This window comes from Poecilia reticulata, linkage group LG1, assembly GCF_000633615.1.
Source record: "Poecilia reticulata strain Guanapo linkage group LG1, Guppy_female_1.0+MT, whole genome shotgun sequence".
In the NCBI taxonomy this organism is placed as follows: domain Eukaryota; kingdom Metazoa; phylum Chordata; class Actinopteri; order Cyprinodontiformes; family Poeciliidae; genus Poecilia; species Poecilia reticulata.
In genome coordinates this window covers 8,802,213-8,828,657 of record NC_024331.1, presented here as the reverse complement: position 1 = coordinate 8,828,657, position 26,445 = coordinate 8,802,213, and the positions used below count along the sequence as shown (strand labels likewise).

General features: G+C 39.3%; 1 protein-coding gene across 2 annotated transcripts in view; it reads left to right on the top strand.

Annotated features, from left to right (window-relative positions):
- The window catches only part of add3a (adducin 3 (gamma) a), a 113,434-nt gene that overhangs the window by 16,474 nt on the left and 70,515 nt on the right, over nt 1-26,445 (top strand). Inside the window, exon 1 of one of the 2 annotated variants that reach the window (XM_017305458.1) lies at nt 12,497-12,690. The exons of the other annotated variant lie outside the window; for it this stretch is intronic. The gene's annotated coding sequence lies outside the window, so the exon portion shown is untranslated. Of the gene's footprint in view, nt 1-12,496; nt 12,691-26,445 lie in introns of those variants that run through there. 2 annotated transcript variants of the gene reach the window in all.

Sequence of the window (26,445 nt, the reverse complement as noted above, 5' to 3'; positions counted from 1 at the left end):
GTTTGGTTTTGGTATTAATGAATATTATGTTGTGAATATAAGGAAGAAAAACATACTACAGACATTATCGAGCTAATCAAACAGCAAGCATGTTCAATTTTACCAGATTTAACAAAATGTAAATCCTATGTTTAACTTCCAAGATACGAGCTGGTCATTTCTAAACGTAGACTTTTTAGTGCAAGTATGAAGCAGGTAAGTAGAATCTTTTATTATTATTAATATTTTATTTCTCATGAGGTTCCCATCAGACAGCTACCTCTCCTCAACTGGGTTTGGTTTCCTTAGCAAACTTCCTTCTTGCTCCTGCCAACGATGTGGAAGGGTTAGCTGAATCGCTACGCTAGTATTAGCGTCATTTCTCTCTGTTTCAACATGACTTGCGGATTATTCGACTGGCAGCATTTTGAAACGCTGTTCCAGCTAATTGTGTGTGGAAGAAAGGCATCACTGCTTTATAAAGTTAGCACTTAGCTATCATAACTTTTTAATGACTGCTCTCTGTGCTCTGTGCTTCCAACGCAGCAAGTTTCTGTCTGAAGGAGACCTGGAACAAATACAGACACAAAGAGAGATGTGTCGCCCTTTGCTGTGCTTTTAGCTGTGTTGCTGTTAATCTTTTACAAGCCTCCTTCGTGAATAAACCCAGTGGGTTTTATTCATGTGGTATCATAGCAAGCTGGCTAATGCTACACTAAGCAAGGATAAAACTTGCCTCACTTGTAGAAGTGAGGATGGATGTTAAGACATCTTATATTGACATTTGCTACTGTTGTAATGAATTAGCTCTTCAGTCCTTTTACCCTGACCTTGCCCCATGCTTCCCATTGAAGCTGATGTCTTTGTGATTTTGGACGTGTTCCCCATATTAAATGACAACCACAGCTAAGCTTTATGGCTAAGCTCCTAATGCTCCAATTTATAAATTACTCTACAATAGAAAGGAGATTAGCAGCTGTTGATGTAATCCCGTAATGAGTTTCATTGTGATTTCTATGTTCAGTTTATCCTGGGCTGATGGCTAAAATTTCGATGCAATGAATAACTTAATCAGCTTTGATTGCGACATGCTCCCGGTTGGACTTTTTTAATGTCGCCAAGTCTTTGTTTTTGTTTACTCGTTTCTAAAATAGCATAATAAAACTCTGAACTTCATTCTTAAGCTCCAATATACTCACCAGTTAATTGTACTTAATTCCTGTCTGTTTTTATTTAACTGGCTCTACTGTGATTTGTGAGACGAACTCCCAGTTTCTTCAGGATAATCTTTTTTCTTCTTCACTGGGTCATTCTTGTAAGCTGGTCTGATGTGACTCACGTTTGTGAAAACATGAAAGTGAAAGAGAGGGAAGGACGTTCCATCCTTTAAAGAAGCTAATGGATGCAAAACTGTTAATATAAAGGTTGAGAAAAAGCCGCGTACACAAAGGAAGAAAACTGAGACGGGCAATAACTTTACTCGTAAACCGTTTATACAAATGAGTCTCAGACTTTCCGTCTGTCTTTTTCTGTCTGCTGGCTTTTTTATTTTCACTGCTTCTTCTCTCCAGTCTCTCTTAGCCGTCCCTCCACATTTAATTTCTCCTAATTTCTGCAGTTGTTCTCGACTCAGCGGTGGTGCAGACGTGCTGATATTGTGCGTGTTAATACTGGTCTGCTTTGTGTTTGTTGCCATCCTAAACTCCAGATAGTGAGTAGCTTGGAATCTAAATAATTAGATAATATTTTAGGCATTTAATGTAAGAATGAAATCAAGTAATCTGCTAAAATGAACTTATGTTTTGATCCCATGAAACACGCCCCAAAGTAATACAATTGATACTCATATTTACTCATCTGTAGTAAAGAAATATTTCAAATCTATGTGAATATTTTTTTTTTTTATAGAATTTATTCATTTCATTTAAAACAAAACAGATGCTATACATACAAAAAAGAATATACAAAACAAATAAAATGAAAGGTAGCAGAAGAAGAATAAAATTCTTATTTATATCTGCCCCTTTTTTCCAAAATAAACAAATTCAAACAATGATAATTTTCAATTAATAAAACATAACAAAAGAAAAAAAAGAAAACATCAATATCATCATCAACATCAATATTTGCTGTGATATTTTTAAATACTATGTTTTACATTTAATTATTTTTTACAGTTTACTTCCAGTAACCACCAGGACACAGAAAGTGAGACTGCATTGACTGCTGCAGCCTCCTGTGACGGAGAAAGGATGCAGAAAAACTAAAACTCTCCAAAAACAAACTATTAAACTATAAAGAATAAAACAGGAAGGATGATCGGACAACAACTGAGAAACTGGTCACGTGATGAAGTTCACATGACTTGGTACTGATTGCGGATGAAGTAGCTACAAATTATGAAAACTTCTAGTGTTTTAAATGTACAAAAAAACACCTCTACAAAATAACATAAAACTACTTAAGTCAGGAAAACAACTTAAAAAAAATCAAAATCAAACAGAGTAACTTCAACATCATCATAACCAGATCTGTCTACAATTCACCAGACAGGTAGATTTAAATCATATTTCCTGAGAAAAGGTTAATTACAGCAAATTTATCTGGCAGGGATAAACTGACTAAATTGAACTTGCTTATTCCTCTTTCTCTCGACTGACTTGCACTGATCCCAGTCAGCTGATTATTTATCACTCAAGTGTCCTTTCCAAGAACTGACACACTCCTGATTCTCAGATACAAATGGTTTTAATTACACTCCAAGTGGGAGTTTTCCTGATAAATAACAGCTGTCTCCTTTGTGCCTGGCTGACGAAAAACAGATTTTGTTGGTTTGTGCGCGCTTGTGTCTGTGCTAATTGTTTAATGTGCTGGTTTTGGTTGGAGCCTTTGGGCCACATTTGGTATGATTTGTCATATCCTGATTGCTGTTGTGTTAGGATGGGGAAAAAAACACCAGCGACGGCTCTGATCTTACCGATGCGACTCTGGATCTTCTGGTTTGTGGATACGTTGAGTGTTTGCTCACTGATTGGTGTGGCTGAGGAACGTTAAGAAGCGAATATTGAATTTCAGTGCCTTCATGATGTCATTCAAAGTAGGAACTCTAAAAAGTCTGCAGTCACCGATTGGAGCACAAATGAGCAAAACGCAGCGCATTTCACCGTTCTTGTAGGAGTGCGAACACGAAGGCGCACATTTTAACTCACTCATGGAAATTTCACTTTCAGCTCTCTTGGCCTGTGGAGCTTTTGCCGAGCAGAGAGGCAACAAATGACAGCTTTGTATTTTAGGAGGCTGGGAAAGTGGGGCAACACTGACACACACGCATACACACACACACACACACACACACGCACACAATCTGACAGAGTCAAAGCCAGTGCCCAGTTCTGTTTTGCTCAATAGGCTGATTCATTGAGGCCTCCTCATGACTCTGGAAGAGAAAATGGAGTTGTGGTGAAGGGGAGGATGAGCAGTGAGGAGTGCTGCAGCTCAGCACTGAGGCTGACATGACCTGGCAGTGGTCAGTGTGTGTTAAATAGGAACCAGTAATGACCCGACACACCGTCTATACGAAAACAAACTCACCTTATCAGAATCCTTGTTTGCATGGACTAGTAATAGTTTTACTTGTGTAAATGTTACAAGGAAGTAGAAATTTTCCACTGAAAATTTTAACCCTTTTATGCATAGTGGTCACTACAGTGGACAGCTGTCTACAAGCCATTTTCTTGTTTCTTGTGGATTTTTATGTTATAAATGCGCACAGACCACTGAAGTGGACACTGGTGCATCATACTAGACACTTCCAACTACTGGCCTTCCACTGCAAGTACAAAGTTTTTTGTTAAATCCAATATGGCCGACAGACTGACCCAGTCCCTCCTTGTACTGTAGTGTAGACGACTCTTACAGGTATAAAAAAAAAAAAAAAAATTGTGACATCAAGTAGCCCCTAAAGACCAATACTACTGATGTATTTTCCAAATAATAACTTTGTATTTGGAGAAAATTGCAACTGATCACCTAGAAAAAAAAAAAATCTAGAAAAACTTTTTTTTAATTTATAAAAGAAATTTCCCACCTTTTTTTATATACCTTAAGAAAATCTAAAACACTTTGGAAAACGAAATCCTGACCTAAAGGATCACACTTCATGCATGAAAGGGTTAAAAATTTAAATATTTCCATAAGCCTTATAGGAATTGTGTGAATCAGTTAGTAATTGGTGACTATTTGAGCAAACCTTGCCACACACTTAGATATAAGGGTAACACTTTATTTGAAGGGGGTGATATAAATTTGTTATAAAAGTATTACTGATTACACTTTAAAAATTAGGTAACGTTATGTTATTAAATGTAAAGTTTAAACAGTAATGATTTCTTGGTTAATGTCAAGTTGTCATAACAAAGACATTTTGAATAATGTCAACTTTGTATTAAAAGTGTCATAATTTACCGAATGACTCTTTATGACAACAGTCATAAATATTCATGAAGGCTTATTCATGTTCATGACAGATGTTATGTCATGTTTATGAAAGTGTCATGACAGTCTTATTCACCCCCTTCAAATAAAGTGTTACCGATATAAGCCATTTGTTTTGTAACAAATGTTCAACATTTCTGTTGAAGGTATTAATTTTTAAATTTGTTTTTTTCCCCTTTAATCCCCAAGGAAATTTTCTCTCCATTTAAACTTTCCCTCAATAACCTCAAATAACCAGAATAAGGAAATGTCAACAGTCCATAACAAATATTTCATAGATTTTAAAATTATTATTATGTTTTTTTGTGTGTTTCTTTCGTGGGGACAGTGAGCTCTTTCCTCTTATGAGAATTTTTATTTCGTGGTTTCTGAGCGACTTCTGAAATAGTCTTCAACAGGTTAACTCTGCATGCTTCTCTGACTCCCATTTCCAGTTTGTGTTAGTCTCCGACTCTCCGGAAGAAAACCAGAATGGTATGCACGCCCACAACATGCTGGCTGGTAATCTGAAACCTCAAATATGTTTTGAACTTACACTGTGGCTTAGCTGTCGTGTCTTCATAAATAATGTATAGTTCTTTCTTTTGTATTTCCTTTGTTGATAGCAAAAATAGCCATCCTAATTTTATTTACCAATTGCCTCAACATTTAGGGGGATACTTAAGAGTATTTTTCTATCGAGCCACTCAAGTACTTGACAACGTCCAAGTCCTTGTTTACTCAGCCTCAGTAGAATCTGAGCATGTATACATTTATTTCACCACCTTTATATTTAATTCACGTAAACTCTGTAAGATTGGCAGCAGAAAGTTGTTCTCGTGAGGATTGTTCTAAACAGAAACGCTGGACGCTGAAGCGTGTTTGTCTGGGTTTCTCTTTGACTGAATCTTTCAGTCTTGCTTTATGACTTAATGTCTCCCTCCGGATTGCGCTGAGATGAAACTGAATGTCGATCACTTTTACATCCTGTATTTAATTACATGAGCCTTTTTGTTTAACGCGATATCGGCAACATGAAGTTTATTTGGTCTTTTCTCTTTGGTTTTCATTCAGACGAAAAGAAATCCATTAAATTATAGCTAAAGTAAAAGACCTAGATCTGAGGATTTTGCTGTGGAGTCTAATTTTATATCATAATAATAAGCACCTCCCAGCCTTTTTCCTAATTTGAACTCATTAGGGGACGCTGTTATGTTTTTGCTGTCGCAATGCATCGGAGTCAACACGAACAGATGAAGCAGACCTCCCTGCATCCTACCACACTTGGTCCGAAATGTTCCGCCTCACCACCTGAGACTTGGATGAGGCAAAAAAAAAAAAAAATTGTTCTGTATAATTATCAAAGCCAGATGCTTGGGGCCATTTGTCATGTTAAATTATTACAACAGTCCACATTTGCTCATGAATATTGCATTAGGGACAGGATTGTTGACACCTTAGAGGGGAAAAAAGCCTCCTGAGTTCATGAGGTGGCTCCATGAATACTGTAAAATATAAAAAACATTACATTTCAAGCTTTTCTCTAAAACTATCACTAAGTTGTTGTTGTTTTTAACCAGATTTGTATATTTTCTAACTTGTACAAAGAGGCAAAACTCAAACATTAGAGAATAAATCACCTTTTTATTGTGAAACATTCCCTTTATTTTCAATTTCAAAGTGCTAGCAAAGTCTACAGGTCAAATTCGGGTTTATGACGTCAAGATTTATATGAAGAGGCAGGTGTTGTAGAGGGATCTTCACAGGAACTTTGCTCTTTAGGGAACTGCGCTCGGCAGGACTGAGACCTCCGGCGTTTCTTCAGGTATTTATGTATCGAACCAAATTCTCCAGCGTGGGCTCACTGTCCGAATTTTTCCAAAGCTTCATAAAGTTTCCAGGGAATACTCTCTGTAATGTTGACCTTGTATAGCTTCAGGCGTTCTCGTATCCGTGTGTGTGGCATTGATTCATAGACTTCCATGTAATCAGTTACAGCAGTTCACAGGTTGGTTTGTCTGGTTTTTCGATCTGGGGCGACTGTTCTGTCAACCAGCAGCTGTTATTCAACTGTATGTTGGGTCTAAACCGTTTCTCAGGCGTTTTCTGGGTTTTGGGTGAATGTTAAGGCTCTTATGTAGAGAGGTCAGTTTCTGCCACAGTGCACACACCTTAGCTGATGTGATGGAGAGCAAACAGTTTGTTGGTCTCTCGTGTAACTTTGGCTGGTCAGCCAATCCTTGTAGTCTTTAGCAGTTTTCAGAGCCTGTTGTTAAATATTTTTCTGTTTCTTGGGTATTCCCTTTAAGTTCTGATAATTGGCTTCCAACCTTGTCCTCCATGGTGGACATTGTCCATTGTGCTCATCCTCAGTGTTAACTTTACCAAGTGTTTCAAGTATAAATGTTGCAGTACTGAATAAGAACTAGTGGATTTCTGTGATGTTGTACTTAGTTCTGCTTTCACATGGTCTCCTAGATAACCAGATATGACCAGATAAACGTCTGCATTATATCCAATGTAGAAGTTTGACTCTGCATTGGATATAATGCAGAGTCAAACTTCAACCACAAAACTACCAGATTTATTGGTATAAATCTGTTAGTGCCTGTCTTACAGTCACAAGCTCTGGGTATCTTACTGTCATTGAATTTATTATAACTCCTCTGTATGGCAGAGTACTGAAGAGTTAATGTGAAGCTTTTGGTGGAACATCCTGAGTTAAAGAATAATTATGAGATGCAGCAGAAAGGGTTTATTTCTTAGCATTGCGCAACTTTAATTGTTTTTTGATACATCCAACACATGGTTGGTATCAGACGCAATAAAAGATGCAAACTGAAATGAGTTTTTAAGTATTTTTCTATTAGTAGTTGGTGTTTTAGCACAGTTTTCTTTAAAACGAGAGTTAAAGCGACATTAATTTGAGTTTTTTCTAGAGCATCTGTTCTCAATGTTAGATGTCAAATGTGGGTGTAATTTACTTTTATTTCTTAGCCAGCAGTGAGAGGTAGATTTCATTACGTCCTCTGCTCTGGCTGCTTTATCTTTGTAGTCTGACCACATGTGGGGTTTTTTTTTTTTTTTTTTTAAGCTGTAAAACAAACACAATGATTTAACATAATAAACCAACTGCTTTAACAGACACTGCTGTTCTTTTTTTTGCCAAGTCATGTTTTGTTTCCAGAACTGGACACTATCCAGCAGGCCAATGCAGGCGGCTGCAGGTGAATCCTAGCAGTAGCTCTGGGGGTTTTTAGGGGATTTTAGCTTACGTCAGCATTTGCAAGCTTAGTGAATAGGATTGATTCAGTCTGCATGCAGATCGTTTCTACGTGGAGAACGTGGGTGTGTGTGTGTGCGTGTGTGTGTGTGTGTGTGTGTGTGTGTATCTATGTGTTGTGTGAAGGGGTACCGATGTATGTATTCATGCATGTTTTGTTCTTGTTAAATAGAAACAGATCCTGAGGAATAAATGTTCTGTACTTTGATGCTGCAGCTTGGTGTGTGAATGTGTGTGTGTATTTCTCTTGGCACTACTCTTTATGTTTTTGATTAAGCAATGCTGAAAATTACTCACATGCACCAGTGGAAAGAACCGCTGATTATGTCCAAGAAACTTTCAGGGCTGTTTTTTGGTCCTATGTGGAGAACCGCACCAAATTAAAACCCGATCAAGTGTAAGACATAATAATGTAAACAAGCTTTTCTTGAATTGATTTATCAAATCAAATACAGCTGTCTTACATTCAAAGATTTGTCAAAAGTGGAAATCAAATTGAACATCCTATTTTCTGTCGCTCACAAACCATCAAGGACTCCCCAATGAAATTACGTCATAGTGACTCGCCTTCTTTTATAAGAAGTAAAATTGGAATGAAACGATAGTCTTCAGGAGCGCGGTGCTACAGACAGAGACAAATATGAACTAAAAACTAAGCCTGAATCTAAAATTAGAGCTAAGCTCAGAATGCAAACTTAATGCTGATGCATCATAACAGTAAAACAACAAAATATGCAACTGACTGCCGCTGCGCTCGGAGATGAACAGTAAAGAGGAAAATGTGTGATTTGCAAAAGTGACCGAGTGCCGTGCAAATGTATGCACAGAGTCTTACTGATAAATAAATATAAATATTCTCAGTTATTTGATAAGTTTGATAAGTGAATTAGGTTTTCTCCAGCTTACCAACTGGTGAAAGGTTCCCCTCTTTAGTTCTGTCAACATTTAGAGACGTTGGGTTTATACCAGTCGGTTAAGTGTTGCACCTCCTCTTTGATCGCTATGTCATCTTTACTGCTGACGAGAGCCACAGCAGTTGATTCATCAGCAAATGTGATGATGCGGTTGGAGGCGTGGACCACTGCACAGTCGGTGGTCGTCAGCTTGAACAGCAGTGTGCCGAGTGCACAGACCTGAGAGGTTCCAGCACGCCGTCTGATGGAGTTGAAAGTGTTTTTACCATTACTGAGCAGGACCCGATTGCAGGGGCAGGTGTTCAGGTCTGACAGAGTTAGATTCCCCGTCAGATGGTGGGGAATGACGGTTTGAAATTCTGAGTTGAAGTCTGAGTAGCAGTCGCTCGTCACCAGATCTCACAGGGCCGTGGTTCGACGGGTGGTTCGGACGATGACTGCAGAGGCTCCAGTGAGGGTGAACGCTTTGACTTTATGTTCCTCTTGACGAGTCGCTTGAAGCATTTCATAAGTATGGGCAACAGGACGATGGTCAACGTGGAAAAACTGTCGTGACAGTGGTGTTCAGGGACATATTAAAAATGTCTGGGAGAACCGTGACCAGCTGTTCATCACATCTTAACCCAAACTGGGCAGAGAAGATGTTCAGCACATCTGGGAAGGAGGCAGCGGTATCACAGACAGACAGGCATGGTCTGTAATTGGTAATTGGCTTCCTCACATACTGCTTGCGATGAGTCCTACCTCAGCCAGCTGATGTGGATTATGTCGACGTTTGGTGGCCTGGGGTTTGCAGCAAGCCAAGGTCACAAATTGTGGCAAGCTGCTTCTCTGAAAGAGTTGTGTTTTCTGGGTTTCTTGTATCTACAAGAAATTGGCAGTTAAGCACCGTGTCACTTTGACGCTCAGATGGAAAATATTGATCCAGTCAAGCCAATACAGATAACCATGTTGCCATGAAAGTATGTGTATGCAGATTTTGAAGCATCACATTAGAAAAGGTTGACAGAGAAATTCAAAATAACTTCCTCAGTTTTACAACGAAAGTTTTTTTTTTTTCCGTTCGCTTGAGTTAGTTTTTAGCTTTACCCCCCCGAAAAAAAGTTTATTCACTAAAGGACAATAAAAAATCCAAACCTCCAGCACATATACCAGGACTCTATTTTTTTGGAGATGCCTGATTCATGATAGTTTGCAACTTCTACATCTTATTTATTTCAGTGTCAACATGTGACAAAATTGCAAGGTGTTGATGCAAATAACCCTAGTTTGCCTTTTTTTTTTTTTTTTTCTTCCCCATTTTGTGACATTTTAAAAATCCGCTCAAACTTCACATGACAGTTGGATGGAAACATAGCTATCAACACCAATGTGAATCCTATGTGGCTGTCATATTTTGGTCAGAAAAATTAATAGAAACGTCATAAATTACAGACCTCAACACAACCAAAAAGAAAAACAGAAAAAAAAGTGGAGTGTGTCATTTAAGTTTAGATTTTGAATTTTGAAAAGATCTCATTTGCCTTTTCTAATGGGACTTACTTTACGTCTTTCTCTTCTTAATGGAATTATTGCGAAAAATTTACAACAGGCAATCCCAGTATTAAATAATAGACATGTACATCCCTTCATAACCCACAGAGGCTGCCGAGCCTCTGCATAATTTCACAAAAATATGTGCTAAAGTTAGACTAGGCATCCAGCTCCAGCTATGCTGCAGAAGGCCAGATGGTGAGGTTTATTCTGGGACAGGTATGCTCCGTCTTACGGGCCTGGTTAGACGCTCTGAGAAAATATCTGCAAGGCTTGTTTTTGTGTCCATATGCCATTTAATAGATTTATGTGTCTTGCATTAAAAACGGCTTTCTGGGGATATTTATTTTTTCTTTTTTTTTTTTTTGCGAACCTAAACTGTTACTTGCTAACTACAAATTACTTATGACAAGGCATTCATTCTGGTTGAGCTTCAACACACCGCAGCTCCTCGCAAATAGTTTCCAGCGTGGGAGATTCACTTGCTTTCAGGGTTGATGAAAGATTGATCCTCTTCTCCCAGACGCAGCTTGACAAACATAAAACCACATTTACCTCACGGACAAACCGAGCTAGCAGGGAATCCCTGCCTCTAAGACGCTAACAGCCGGTTATGCAGCACACCAGTGATGGCGTGTCTTCAGTAATCCCCACTTTTTCTTCCTGATTGAGTGATTGTGAACTGATACAGGCTCAGATCGCTGAATTTCTTGGAGCTGCTCTTCGTTACGGGCAGTGGGGATATTGTTTTGGTTCTAATTGTTGCCCGTGTTGGTCACCTATAAATTCATGGTTCGACTCCCTAGATGAAAACGTTTGCACAAGAATCGGCAATTAAAGATTCAGAGAGGATTTACTTCAATTTTAGCCTGTAGGTCAGATTCCAGTTCATTTCTTCACTGACCTTTTTAATAATTGCATGTCTCATCTTGCGTAAACAATTAAATCCTTGGCTTCAGTCCATTGCATTCAGTTGAAGTCTCAGTGATGAAAGACCGCATAAATCGGAGGGAGTGCACAAGCTCAGTGGGTAGAAGTGGAATTTGGTTGGACCTCTGCAGTTAAACACCAAATCTGTTACATTTGATGTAATGTCAGCTTTCAGCAACAGACTTTGGATTTCATTTTTATCCTCTTTGACAGACAAAGAAGTAGGACAAAGCATAAAAAACAACAGTGGAAACAAGCAAAAAAACAAAACAAAAAAAACTGTATTGCAGTTATAAGAAGTTTTCAAATGTTTTATTCACTGATTATTTAACAAAGAACTAACCATTTATATTAATATAAAAAATAATAATCAGTCTGTACAGGAAGTTGCAATCCTGATTATTAAAGCAAATTCACTTGTCATTCGCACAATTTGCGCAGACTTCTCGAGTCATTGCAGCTTTTACGCAAATCTGACCAATCACGTTAATATTTTCTTCAGTTCCAATCATTGGTACTCAACTGAATTTTGACCAATCCTCTTAGCCTCCTCCTTATTTAACTTCCTGTCTCACAACTCTTGAAAGCCAAATCTGCAAGATGAAAGAATGTGTGACGCTAAATGATAACATTTACCTTTTTAATTTTTTTTTTAGATGTATAACTAGATTTGATAATTACTGTGTATACAGTTCATGTTAACTTGAATGACCAATATGGATTTCTTCTTTTGCACTCTAATAAACTCGTCAGGACATCATCTTATTTGCAGTAAGGGTGTTAAGTGCAGATAACATTTTCAAGTACCTTCTTGAAATATCAGCTATGCTAATATACCATATTTTTTTGGGGGGGGGGTTCAGTTTTTTTGGAATGCCACAAATGAAGCTTGAAAAATCCACAACATTGACAGCAACTTTTTGAAAAAGTGCTGCAAAACCAGTAACATTATGACTGCAACAACAAAAAGACATCAACACCCACCCTGACTGAACTGGGAATTTGAAGTTAACTCTGCAAGAGGAGGATGATAAACTACAGGAAAACATTTCTAATTTACTCTAATTATTCTCATCTTTTTCTGCCACCATGAACCTCTTTGCTCATAGTTGAAGAACCTCAAGGAGCACAGAGGTTTTAAACAACAACAAAAAAAGAGCCACACTTGACACCTTCATCAGGCCAGTCTAAACAAAAAAAGAAAAGGGGAGAAAAAAGCCCTGTCACCTCACACTGTGTGATGCATGTGTGAATTTAAATCACCCCTCCCCCCTTTTTCCCTCTCAATTGTCCCCCTTCTCTCCCCCCAGCGTGCTGACCAGTCCATTGCAGTGCCTGCTGCAGATACCGTCGTGACATACCAACGGAGGCTGCCGGTGTTTAGAGGGAGGAGAAAGAGAGAGAGCGCTAAAAGGAGGGTTAAAAAAAAACAGTGGGAGGAGCGCAAAAAGGGAAAGAGGGCAGCAACAGTTTTGCACAGAGTTCTGGCTGAATGGGAGAGGCGTGTTAGAACGAGGACTCGCTGCACTGCAGGTGGATCACAGCTGAGGAGGAACACTCTGTTTGGCCGTCCTGCAGGTTTGTTCGGCAAATTCCCCCACTTTTAACAGCTGCTGGGAACATGGACGGCGCCCTTTTCTCTGCCATAGTCTGAATGAATGGATGGATGAATGAATGAATGCTGTTGTTGTTCGTCATCTGTCAGGGCTGCCGTAGCTCAACTTTCCACGCTCGTCGTGGTTATCTTCTAGACAGGCAGTGTTAAAGATGAGCTCATTGATTTTTATCTCTGAAATGAAGCCTCCTCGGTCACTATGGTAACTTTATAGGAGTTTCTGCTGTGTGTGTGTGTGTGTGTTTTTTTTTAAGTTCAGTTTTCTTCAGTGCAGCAGAGGCCATTTTTCTCTCCTTTCAGATTGAGTTCTTTTACTGTGGAGAAGAATAGCGCTGGGAGCTTTGAATGGCTTTCGCTCTGCATATGAGAGGTGCCGCCTTCTCAAGTGTCAGCATGCTTCTGGGAAGGTGGCGGGGGGTTGCAGAGAATTGTGTGTGTGTGTGTGTGTGTATGTGTGTGTGTGTGTGTGTGTGTGTGTGTGTGTGTGTGTGTGTGTGGTGGCTGGTGCTTTATCCCTCTATCCCTCACCCATAAGAGATGAGTTGTTACCTGTGTTCTGTCTTGTACATGTCATAAAATATGCGTTTATCGTCAGAGATAACTGGAGCTGCTTGGCTGCTGTCCCAACTTTTAACTGCTGGCACAGAAAGGGAAGTGCTGCATAGAAGAAGTGCCTCATTTCCAAAGCTGTTGTTTGCCGCTGACAGAGTAGGGATAAGGAGACTTTTATGAGGTGCCAGTTTATTTTTGACTGTTGTTTTCTCCTCCTCCCCCCCATAAAAGATCCCCTTTAATGGCAGTCTAATCATCTGACCGATGCGGAGGTTTGTGGTTTTATTTATTTCCATGACCCCCATTATGCCTTCTCATAATTACCCTTTTTTTGTTGCAGTGTATTGCTTGGAGTGTTTTTCATAACAATTTCAGTGCTGCTTGAAGGCCCCTCTTTAGAATGTAAAGAAATCACTGGAACCGTTTCAGATCAAGCATTTCTGACTTCAACACTCAGCCTTAACTCTCTGCTGCGGTGATCTGACTCGAAGCTGTAACAATCTGCAGATTCTGGGGCCCAGTTGAATCTTGTTTGTGCCGGAGCTGTTTTTTAAGGTGTGGAGTAAGATTTCTGCTTGCGCCGAAGCTCTCTGCACATCCTGTGGCGGGTCGGTTCTGATTCATACCCAAATTCAAACTTAACAATGTTTATCTGTTGAATCCGGAAGGTGCATCTTGATGGCTTGAAATATCATAGAAAAGTGAATTGTTTCATTAGTTTTTATTGTAACATTATGTAATTTTATTGCACAGTTTGTTTGTTTTTTAGGTTTTTGTCGTACTGGTGTCCTTTATTTCCAGTTTTAGACAGAAATTTGGCATCAAGAAAAGGGGGTAGGACCCTGAATGGCTGCGTTGAGGATTAATATCAGCAACGCCTCACATTGTGTTTTTGGGCTTTTACCAGCTCTTAGCTTTCGTGACCAAAATTTAGCACAAACAAATTCTTGAAATATATCACAAACTTATTTGAAGGGCTCCCAAAAAACCTATATATTCTAACTTTTTGGTGATATACCAATTTGTTGTGATGTCCGTGGATTCGGTTGGCTACAATAGTGTAAGTTGTATTAACTTTCAATTTTGTTTTGATTCACGTCTGATTTGAATCTTCTATAAAGCTTTGATTCGGAGGCAAGGTTCATCGTGTTAATTGCTAATAAGTGAGGGAAATGTGGGTTAATTGCAAAGCAGGTTTTAATTTTCGACACTATTATTGCAATATTGTGTTTTCCTAATGGATTCGGTTTATAAACTTGTATGTTACCTCTTATCTTTTGGTTGTTGTTTTTTCTCCTAGTTAGCACAGCTGGCGTTCTTCCCTGGCTGCTTTCAAATAAAGTCTGACATCTGCTCTGATAAGTCAGTGGCTCATGTCAGTGACACAACCTCATACATCTTTTAGTCAAAATTAACTTCAAGATTCACCCTGAATCTTGCACTCGTCGGCATGGTGACGGCCTCGCGCTTTCACAAATTTCAGCTCGTTTAATCAAATATTTGTGCAGCTCGTTTTTTTCTTCCAGAGAAGCAATAAAAGCAGGACCCTTGCTGCAGGCTTTGTTTGCTCTCCTCTGAGGGTTCCACATTGTTTCATGAATGACTTTGCGTGCTGAGCTCTTGAAAAAGTAAAAAAAAAAGAAAAGAAAAGACGCTGCTGCTTCGGGCTAAATGATTTGCAGTCGCGCTGGTCTCGATTTCATCTCCCGAGGTTCTGCGCTATCCCCACAAATCTTAACTCCACATGCCTGCTCTCGGGTCAGGAGGTTTGAGATGAGAATTCAGACACGTTTTCTCTCCGACTTATTTCACTCCAGCTCTTATCATTTTGATAACGTCCTTAAAGTCAGAATGTGCTCTCTCCCGGCTGAGGGGCCAAGCAAATATTTCATATTTTTTGTGAAATACGGTCGTGTCTAAATCAACTTTAGTGCCTCTCCGGTTTCTTTTCTTCATGTTTCCAATTATTAGTGCTTACGGTTTAGTTTGTGCAAAAATTTTAAATCAGTTCCTTTCAAGTTTTTCATTTCAAGAAGTCAGGATTACTTGGTATCTTTTAAAGAGATGTTGCCTAAACACTTTTTTTTCCTTTTCTCCAGAGTTGTACTTATTAGGCCTGGTTATAAGCACTGAGGCTGTGGTTATTTGTATGTTGCGTCGTTTCCTGGCTTGCCATCCCATCATTATGTAATCGCCATGGTTTCCAGCTGTCTGCACCAGCTGGACTTGATTTTGCTTTCTATAGCGTCATCTCCAACCACCGGCTCTGTGTGCATGTATCCAATGTACACAGAGGTGACGGTGAACACATAAATCACACCTTCATAAACCTGGGATTTGTCATTCAAAACTACCAACACAGCAGAGAGTCACCTGGTGGGTCGTTTCACTTCATGGGATGGGTGATTTGGTTTGATGACTTTGATTAGCATCTGATTAAACTGCTGATCTTGGTGTTGAGTTAAACCAAACGGGTCCTAAATGGAGAGAGAGACTGGAACAAGAGTTCAGATTTTTTCAACTTTTAGATCATTAAACAAAACAACTTTCAAAAGGGTGAACATTGGATCTGAAGTGTGTGTGCGTGCGACTTTCTTCAGTCAGATTTTATGGGGGGTTTTTAGTGCTTTGCGTACTGCAAAAACAAATGTGATGAATTGACCTCAACAAACCTCATCCTCCTGTAGGAGTCTGCTCAGAGTGAATTTATTTAGATATAGTCATCATTGGCCCAAACGCTGATCAAAACAATAATCAGCAATGTTGATGTAAACATTGTAAAAAAAAAAAAAAAAAAGGGAATAATGAAAATTGTGAAGATTACCTGAGTAATCTTTATAATTTCCCAGGTTACTGTATGCAGTGTTGCTATTCAAATAATTTTTCAGGGTTTTTATTGGCATGAATGAATGAATTGGAAAAAAGTTATATTTGAACAAATCCTCCCCATAGCAATTGCTGTCTCATACTCTTCCAAGGTTTATTCAAACCAGTTGGCTAATGTTATACTTCAAACATCGACATTAGTTTAATTTTGTATTTATGTAATTTATTGCGTTTCGTCACACAGTAAGTGCTGCATAAACTTCTACATAATAAGATGAGGTAATTGTCTGGCTTCCTACTTCTGCAGCAATGAATTTAAGCTTCTTGATGAAAATCCAGGGATATGTGCAGCTTTTCCAGGCTCCTGGGATCAAACTTTTGGTTTCTAAAAACAGATTCCAGCAAATGAACTCATCAGCTGATGGGGAAAGAATTCAACAATACATTTCATTTTTAGAGGTTCGATCAACCACAGATTTTTTTTTAAAACTTCCTGTGTATGTACTAATAACTCTAAAGATGTAAACAAAATACTCTGTGCTTTGGGAGCTTGAAAGTGGCAGTGAATCCAGACCAAGCTGCTAGTTTTAGTCATAGGATATATATTTAGATTTTGAAAACGGCTGCAGAGAGAGGATATAAACTAAGAGCACGTAGCAAAAATATTTTTAGAATTTCATCTCTAACCCTGTGATATTTGCACGAGCGAGTACATTTAGCTACATTTCTGTTAAGTTCTACATTTATGCAGTGTTTTCAGCTTTACTTGTTGAGTTGAATCACTGGGACTGTCATTAGACCAGATAAGCTCTTTAAAGGGTCCAAATTTCAAACCTTTTTTTAAAAAGTGAGCCAGGATTTAGTTCTGCTGTATCACTCAGCATCAAAGCGATGCCATTCCTGTTCCACTCTGTCTGCGGTTGGCGCTAAAACGGGAACGAACAGTTTGAAAGGTGTTTTATGAGCATTTTTATGTTTAACAGCTCATTGACTTTTACTATAATTTATTTCAAATGCCCTGAATGAGTGCTAATTTCTCAATTCCCTCCAGGCACTCGATAAAAAAGGGGGTTTGGAGACGAACGCATCTAAACAGTGATGGTTCATCTACTGTAAGGTATTTAAGCTTGTATCCTTGGAGAAAAATATTTAAAAACGATCATCTCAAGACTACTTGTATGGCGTATTCATGCAAAAACTTGCCGAAATCTAATAATAGTTACTGAACAAACTTTAAAGTGTGATTACTGCAAAAAAAAAAAAAAAAAAAAAAGAGAAAAAAGTTAGCAGTAACATCCGGTTACAAAACCCTGCAAAAATATAGAATTTTTATCACACAGCTTTATTTTAATAATTTTATTCTTTGTCAGATTTTTTATTTTTGTCATATCAGCAACTTCTCCCACTTGAGCTGTTAATCTCTGCAGCTCCTCCAAAGTCACCCCTGGCCTTTCTATTTGATTCTAATCTCTCTTCACTGCTACGCCTGGATTTCCTCCCATTGAAATGGATTACTCCACTAGAATTTCAACCAGGCTAATCAGCAAACAGAAGAAAAAGTAGTTGTGAACGGTGTATGCGAAGCAAAGCGTTGAGCAAAGAGCTGGTTTTTACCAGGCTGTATGTGCATCTAACATAATATTCAGATTTTCTTATTAAAAATCATGTTATCTCCCCAATTCAAAAGGATGGACTGCTTTGTGTTGGTCTTTCACATAAAATCTTACTTGGGTCAGACATTGTGGCTGTAATGTAGATAAACGTGAAAACCTTGAAGCACTATGAATACTTTTGCAAGGCGCTACCGCAACAAATTACACATTACGGTTGTATTCCTGGGATCAGCCACAATTTTTCCTCCCAAACCAGTATCTTCATCAATCAGCATAAGAGCTTTTGTCTCTTGTCAGATGTTAAGTCTGATTTATAGAGTTTTCTTTATAGTATCTCCTTTTCTACTTAACTAAAGCCTGGAAGTCATTTACAAAGTCAGAGCTGGGGTTTAAACTGTCCAGAAGAGATAAATAAGTAGGCCTCAGTGCGTAGATACTTTGGTTTGACGTCCCTGTTCCATCGGGGGAATTACATCAGTGGTGAAGAAGAGCTCATCTCTGAACCATCTGCGGTTGACGTTTGGCTTAAACCAAACCTAGTTACAAAAGTGGAGAAAATTTCCACCACTGCTGTTTTATTTAATTTATTTATTTTAAGAGTCATTCCATGAGAGCAAAACAGCTGGTAGAAAAATAGACGAAATATGAGCTCATGGTTCACATTTTATTTGTTTTGTCTCTTTTTTTATTGCAGCTCACGTCATTCAGGAAAGGTCGGTTCAGAATGTTCATTCTGAAAATGAAACCTAAATTAAATGTTGCATTGTGAGAAGAAACTGGAGTACTGGGGTGAAAAATGTGAAGGCTTTGTGTATGTGTTTGGAAGCAGAGGGGTTGGCCAAGTGATATTTGTTTGTTTACTGCACTGATAGAGATGTAGCATAAGATTGTCATGGAAGGACTATTTCAGCTTCTATATTCTGGTTTATGTAGTTTTCTGTCAGACATAAGTTTAAGTCGCGCACAGACATCTTCACTGCGTTCTGTGACTCGACGAGGTTAAGGCTATCTGTAACTAGTTGCTATCCTTGCTAGCCTAGCTAGCTGCCTTTTCGGCAAAGGCAGCTTTCTTGCCAGTTGGCTGGACGTTGTTAGTTTTCACCCCTGGCTCACTTCTGTTACCAACCCATGCTAGGTGCATTCTGTGTGAAAAGGGCAGAGCAGAGAGAAACACAAAGCCACTACCAAGAGCCACAAAACAAACCCCAGAAGTTTCATGCTATGATTGATTGTAAATATAGCAGAATCTCCCAACCAATTCGTATGTTTGTATTTTTTTTCATCCTGTCTTAGCTTTATTTCAAGGTGGCATTGAAACGCTCTGAAAAAATCTTAAATGTGACTTGATTTAACATGTATCACATTGGTAAATATCAGTTATTGACCCAAACAGCAATAATATCAGATATAAAGATCGGCCCAAATTTTCATATCAGTTTTTTTTTATTATTATTTTTTATTAGTGAATGAGTTTTCTTTGATTTATAGATGTGTGGATTAGTGGATTGTTGTAAACTCAGGAAAATATTGTGTTCAATACTCATTTACCCATTGTAACATAAAACATCTGTTTATATGGAATTTACCTTGTATTTTAATGTGGAAATGTGCATTTTTTCAGCTCCAAGTCTAAACTTCCACAATAAAATCAGCCAAAATATTACCTGCAGCAACACGGGACCAATAAGTCCAGATCGGATTTATAGACCCACCAGCCAAACATCTGATCCAAGAATGAAGTTGACATTGGGACTGTTGCCAAATCTCAGTCCGACCTCTAATCTCTCCATCTTCCCCACAACCACAAGATGACATGACAGATGTGCATCCATGTGCTTTCTGATCTGGGTTTTCGTTACTAATTGACTACTAATTGGCATCAATACTGTCCCAACATTTGATTATTTTTGCCTGCTATAGTACAACTAGAGCTTTTGATTGCTTTTCAGGCATAAAATCAATTTTTTTTTATTTATTTATTTTTTTTATACAAATTTAATGTGGTCCCCACGCCCCAAATCTCCACAAATCATTCTGAGTCCCTTTGAAGAGGCCACATCCGCGACTCTTCTAGCAGAAGAGAAAATTGGGTCCAGAGAAGGAAAAGCGTGATGAAACCAAACCCGCACGAGTGTGTCAGAAAACCGAACAACGTATAAATTTCACGGGTCAAGGGTTACGACGTTCAGACGAACCAAAGAGAAGTGTGGATTTAGACGTTTTCGTGGGTTGGGAGGTGAGTGGGTTTATGGAGACGTTGCACATGGAAAAAAAATATATAAATTTTTCATAGATGAGGGGAAGAAACGAGCGAGAGGGAGTTGGATTTTTAGTGGGAGGAGATGTTATGAATGTCTTTTTTTTTTTTTTTCCCCCCCTCTTCCATTGTCATTTCCTCTGCAGCTGGTGCTGGGTTGAGGGGGGAAAATAAAACATTACAGAGGAGATCTTAAATCTAAACACTGGTCCCGCCAGTGGGCTGGGTGCTCCCAACCACTGACACGCCCGCAATAAAACACAACGTCTGATTTTTGTTATGTGCTGCTAATGATTGCAATGAGCTGCCAGGCAAAGGGTAAAATACATGGAAGCGGCACAATCTTACTGCTAGATGAATAGTTCTTATAATCAAGCAGGTGTATATAGACAGGTGTATACATACATTATGGAGTGATTTATATGTTGTTGGGTAAGTTGTTTGGCACTCTCTTTCATATATGTGTCTGTATTTAGTCTGACAGAAGTAATTCCCCCTGATTTATGACCTCGCATGAGGTCCTGACAGAAACCTCCATCAACCTCCTGTGTCTTCCCCAGGTCAGGTCTCCCTGGTGGGGCCTGGCAGCCTGCAGGTCATGACCTTATTAAAATACGCTCTCGGTTGGGATTTTATTACTAGCATCTGCTGGACACCAGAGTTTATAGAGCGTCAGTCTTTCATATAGATTGTTATTTGTAACCAAGTCAAATACAGACAGATATGTACATATTTTATGTCAAATTACTGTATCCTTACTTACAGTCTTATATGTTGAAAATATAGTTCTTAAAAAGCTTTAAATTAGTGATAATATTTTGAAGGACCCAATCTGAGTTTTAGTTCTGAACTCTGATTTCCTGTTTTTGCTCAACTTTGACCTGCCGATGCAGAGTTGCGTCAAGTTTGATTTTTCTTTATGAACGATAATGAAGGAAAATGTAATTAAAACAATTTTATAATTAGAGACAATACTTTTTATTGTTTAGATGTAGCAGCTGATGTGTGAGAAAGAAGTTTCAGCAAAACGGCTCTTTAGCGACTTGTATCGGTGATTAACCTGGTTAGTGCAGCATTGCTAGGAATTAGTATTCCAGAAAGAATTTGGAAATGGCTGCCAGTATTTCCTACATTTTCCATTACAGATGGAGATGGAACTCTCTGAAGGATAAAACAACCTGGTTGTTCTCAGGTTGGTCTTACTGCAGTCTGCTGACAGTCTCTAAAGTAAATCACAGACATATCCCCACATCTTAGTTATATTTTTAAATATCTTCTTATCTTGCCTTCCTGTGCCTCTTCATTTTAAGCATTTCAGTGACTATGTACATTATAACAGCTTATACTGGAGCTTGGGAAGAGTTGTCAGCTCAGTCTGCTGTCACTTCTTCACTTCCGTGTGACGAATTCACAGATCTGAAAGAAAAAAAAATTTTTTTTACATTCCACTCAGCTTGAAGCGAACTCTGGACCGCCTATAAACCAAGATCTCGGTTTGGTTGAAGTGAACTCTTGTGAGGTTCAAACGCGTATGTGAATGTGAGCAGACCAGTGACCACTCCAAAAGCAGGAAGCGGACTATAGCGGAGAGCATTCTGGGTAAATACAACCAAATAAACGCACAAGTCTATTGCTAGAAGAAGAAATGCTTCGTGGTCTTTTACCAACGACGAGAGAAATCCTAAAATCTGCTTCTACTTCAGTTTTGTTTACATTTTGCAAAGAAGGAAGTTGTGGTCAGGCCTTTCTAAGTTTCCCTCTGTAGTCCTTGGTGCAGTTCCTCCACAGGCGATTAGGGGAGACAGGTTTTCCAAATGGTTTGGGTCATTTGACACGGTGCGGTGTGAAAGCGAACCTCGGGAGCTGAAAATGTAACAAATGATCTCTGACCATTTTTATCTCTGATCAAATCGAGTCTACCGGACTATCGGGTGTGAAAACACTCTTGGAAAGCTGCTTGGAGCCCCGAGGGAGACGTTTTGGCTCAGGTTCACAAAGGTGGTCACGAGTGCCGCTGCGCCGCCTCATTGAGAGTCCGCCGTTTCACTCGTGCTGCCTGGGGTTTTGGCAGGTAATGAAGCCAGAGATATGGAAGTCATTAAAATTCCTCAGGAACATGTGCACACTTTGTTTATTTTTCCTCCCAAGCAGGAGGGTGGACAGCTGCCAGGAGACCGCTCTGTCCTTCGCTCAGCAAGAAAGTGCGAGTCCTGAGGAGAACTGAGGAGGTGAAAGATGGATTAGTGGACGGGAAGGAGGAGAGTGACAGGATGAAGCTGAAACTGTGTTGGAAGGTGGGGTTCTGGATGGGGCGTGCAGGTCCGGGTTGGGGGGAGGAGAGGGAGACACCCTCTACTGGACCACAAACAAAGAATTGGACAAATGAACGCTGAGGTTTTCATTCACCCGTACAGGATAGGGATTAGAAACGGATGGGTTCACACAGACTGCAGGGAAAAATAACAGAGCGTGGGGACAAAGACGGATAGAAGGCCAAGGGAGACCAGATCAGAACAGGCAAAAAAATAAATAACACAGCTGGAAAACGCCAGACTTAAACAATCAAACAGTAGATATAACCCCAAATTTAGTCCTTTTTTAACATTCCAGTTATGCTTTTAAAGAGCAGATTGGATCATCAGATCCTTTTTTTTTCCCCCCTGGAAATCTAGGATGGGTCATTTCTGCCATTGCGTTCTGGTAAAGACATAAGCGATGTGGGTTGTTAATAAGATTCACATGTTGTCTCATTTTCTGTGACGAGTTATTTCCTCCGAGTGCTTTATGTTGTTCGACTCTATCCACTTACTGGCCATAAATCTGCAGCTCTTTCCTTATAAACGTGGAAATATCCCTCTGCGCTCATTTTTAAACAGCGGATTTGAGACGAGCCTGCTGTGAAGGAGGGAAGGATTTGTGATTGGTTAAACAGAGAGGGGGACTTGAAAGCCTTACCGGGGCAGAGCGCGAAACCCGACGACCCACAACTGGATTCTGCTGTGATCTAAGAGCTGAAGTAGGAGTGGGCGATATGGACTTATAGGTTTATCATGATATTTTGTGGTACTGCTGTGAAAACAATAAAACTGACAAGGAGAATTATTTCTTATTTTTTTAGGTTAATATATGGCTGTTACTGTGTGTCACAGCAATCATAGCCCCACAAACACAAATGGTGCGTTCACACCAAACGCATTACACGTGTTAAAAACTTGTCCGACGCTTCAAGTTCGACGCATGTGCACTTTGAATGCAGATGCTTGATGGTGCGTTCACACCAAAAGCGTTTTGAGTGTCAAGCACATCTGGTTTACATTCAAAGTTYATGTAGAGTCGCGGTAGATGCGTTAAAATTGCTTTTGACGTTTTCCGTTGCCAGCCTATTTGGCGGACGTGCTTGATGGGTCAGACCCTTCAAATTGCGCTGCGCTAGATGCTCGAAATGAGCCATTACGGGCACTCGACGCACCTCCAAATACATAGACTTTGAATGTAAACCAGACACACAAAACCCATTTGGTGTGAACGCACCAAAACACTGCTCTTGAAAAACATTCCCATTTGTAACATGCTTCTTCAGGTCACCAGTCTTATAAAGAAATTAGGTTTTTGTCACTAAACTGCGCACACCAACTTCATTTAATCATATTTTCAAATGTTTTCACATTTATCGATACTTTCATTGAACAAACAGTGGAGAAAATGGTAAAGCTAATTATCCTGACAATATGGACATGCTTGGGGGGGTTTCAAGCATCAGTTGGAATTCATTACAACAATGCATCAAAATTCTTATCACGATAAATGATCATTGATACGATAATAGCCATTCCGTAACGTTGAAGTGACAGGCCTGCTCGCTCCAGCAGACAGCCAGTAGATCGGCAAACCTCCCAGCCCATTCTTCTTCCCAGAGATGATACTCTAACAGGTCAGTGGCTGATACCAACCTCCCTTCTATCTGTACATTTCGTAAACAAAGATAACTCGTGAGGAGAACTAGAGGATGTGGCAGGAGGAGGTAAAGGAGTCAATGTCCTGCTGTCAGACGAAGGAACATTAACTCAGAGAGTGGGAATGAAAGGATTTGGGGGAATGTCACGACGCATAGTTGTGGTATCGTTGTGCAAAGCTAGTAAAATACATCTACACGATCCGTTCCACTCCAGGAGACGGGAGGCTCACATACCAGCCTGCTTTCCTGTGCTTGATCCATTTTGTTTTGTTTGTTTGTTTCAGTCTTACTCCGCAGCGTGTAGCCTCCAGGTGATCCTCACCGCTTTCAGCCTGTATGACTAATTGGAGGATAATTACAGTGAAGCCTGAGTCTGATTCTCTGATCAAAAGTTGTTTCCAAGACAGCAGTGGGCTTTCAAATAAATCAGACAGTGAAATTTTAATTTAATGATTTACATCAGCACCTGGTTGTTTAAGGTATTCGCTGTATCGTCCATCTCCCATGTTTCCCAGTTAACACGATGGCAGGAGACATGGGTTTGGAGGCCAAGATATCACTCTCTCTCACAATGGCTGCTTCATTGCACAAATGTGGCCACCTTGAAAGGTGTACTTGCGAAAAGGTGGAGGTAGCTTATCGAAGGATTTGTCTCTGGAGCCATAAGTACCGTTGTTGACGGTGATAGATCTGTTGCGAATGTTTTTCGTGTCCTGAAATGAACTAAATTGGAATGAATATTTCAACTATTTAAAAAATATTTTACGCAAATTACTTCCTCTGTAGCACATTAGTGGAAAAAAACAACGTTTTATCTCGCTATTGTAAAATGAGGATTTTTCCCGATTTGTTTTAAATCTCCTGCATTTATAAGCTTATATGGATAAGGTCGCTCTTTTGTCTGTGAAGGTGACGTGAGGGGGAGGTTGAGGTAACATTTCAGGGCAAGAAATCTAAGTTTGTTCATGCTGATTCACAGTGACATACTTTAATTCCAGGTAGCCATTAGCTGGCAAGTTTTTTTTTTTCAAAATTACCATCTAAGTAATCCTCATCCTCGCAGGAAAACGATCAGACGTCTAAGTCTGAAGGCTTTAGAGATAATCCTTCATTCTTTATGATCTGCCATCGGTTGTGTAATCCTGTCTTTCCTGCTGCTTTGTGGCTCTTGTTCTGCCTTTTTAAGGCTCCCCTCCTCATTAGCTGTGGCGTTATTAGAGCCGTCTTCAGCTCTAATGGTATGCTTTCTGACTTTAAACTGACAGTGACACATGCGGTGGCCAGGCAGGCATCCTGTGAATCTGCTATGTGGAACGTACAGATTCTCGTGTGAAGATGCCAAGACGGAAAAGCTGCCCGAATGCGGCGCGTAAGCACAAACGGGCTGGCGAACCTCCAGCTGCTGCCACAGCTAAGCTTTGAACTCAGTGATATCTTGAGATGCACAGAGGCCAAGAAGTAAAACTTTAGAAAAATAACTGATTTTAAGAATGAGCTGAACTTCTTTTTCTAAAGCTGGAGATTTTTGCATTCGGTAAAATTGTGTGATTACACTGTATTTGTTTTTGACACTCGCGCCATTTATTTATTGCCATTTGAATTTTCCTGTGTCAGCCTGATAAATATCTGCTAAATTTAGAAGTAGGTTGTTTAACTCTGAACAGGCTAACCATGTTGATTGTGCAGAATGTTATGTAGCAAGTTCGTTTTAGGTGATTAGTGAGTCAGCCTGGCTGCCGGGGTAACTAGCCTGCAGTCGGCTGCTTAATCCTTCTTTAATAAGAATGATTGGTGTTGCTGCTAGTATTTGAATAATGTAAGTCTGCATGTTTTCCATGACTTGGAATTAGAGATGTGCCGATCAGGTTTTTTCCTGCCGATACCGATCACCCATGAGGGCCGATCACCGATACCGATCACCGATACCGATCACATAATTATTATTATTATTATTATTATTATTATTATTATTATTATTATTATTATTATTATTATTATTATTTTATCATAAACACTACCGGTTACATTATGTGGAAAAAGGAACCATGAATTCACTTTAATTTAGACAAAAACTTGTTTTTAATAACTTTTTCCAAGAAGAAAACTAAACAAAACAGGCATTCTGCAAATTTTACTGCTATCGGTAATACTATCTTTAACAGACTGATAACATATGAAGGCTCTGAAGAGGTTAAATAATGCAAAGAGCCAAAATAAAACCTCTCAACATTGCCAAAAAAATTCAAGTATAAAACTTAACATTCAAAGGCAAATACAGGTTCCATTACAATAAACAATCCAGAGTTAYTGAATGAAAACTTACTGATAGCATGGCGGCTAGCTGATTACTGCTAGTTCTGATTGGCTGTTTCTGACTAAGCGGAGTAATTATGCAGAGCAGGGAGGAGATCGATTATGTTTTCAGAGATTATCTGTCTCATATTAGGACAACGAAAGTTTTAATACGTATGTAAAATGTATTTTTTTAGGTTAGATGCTGCAGCTTTAAGCAGAG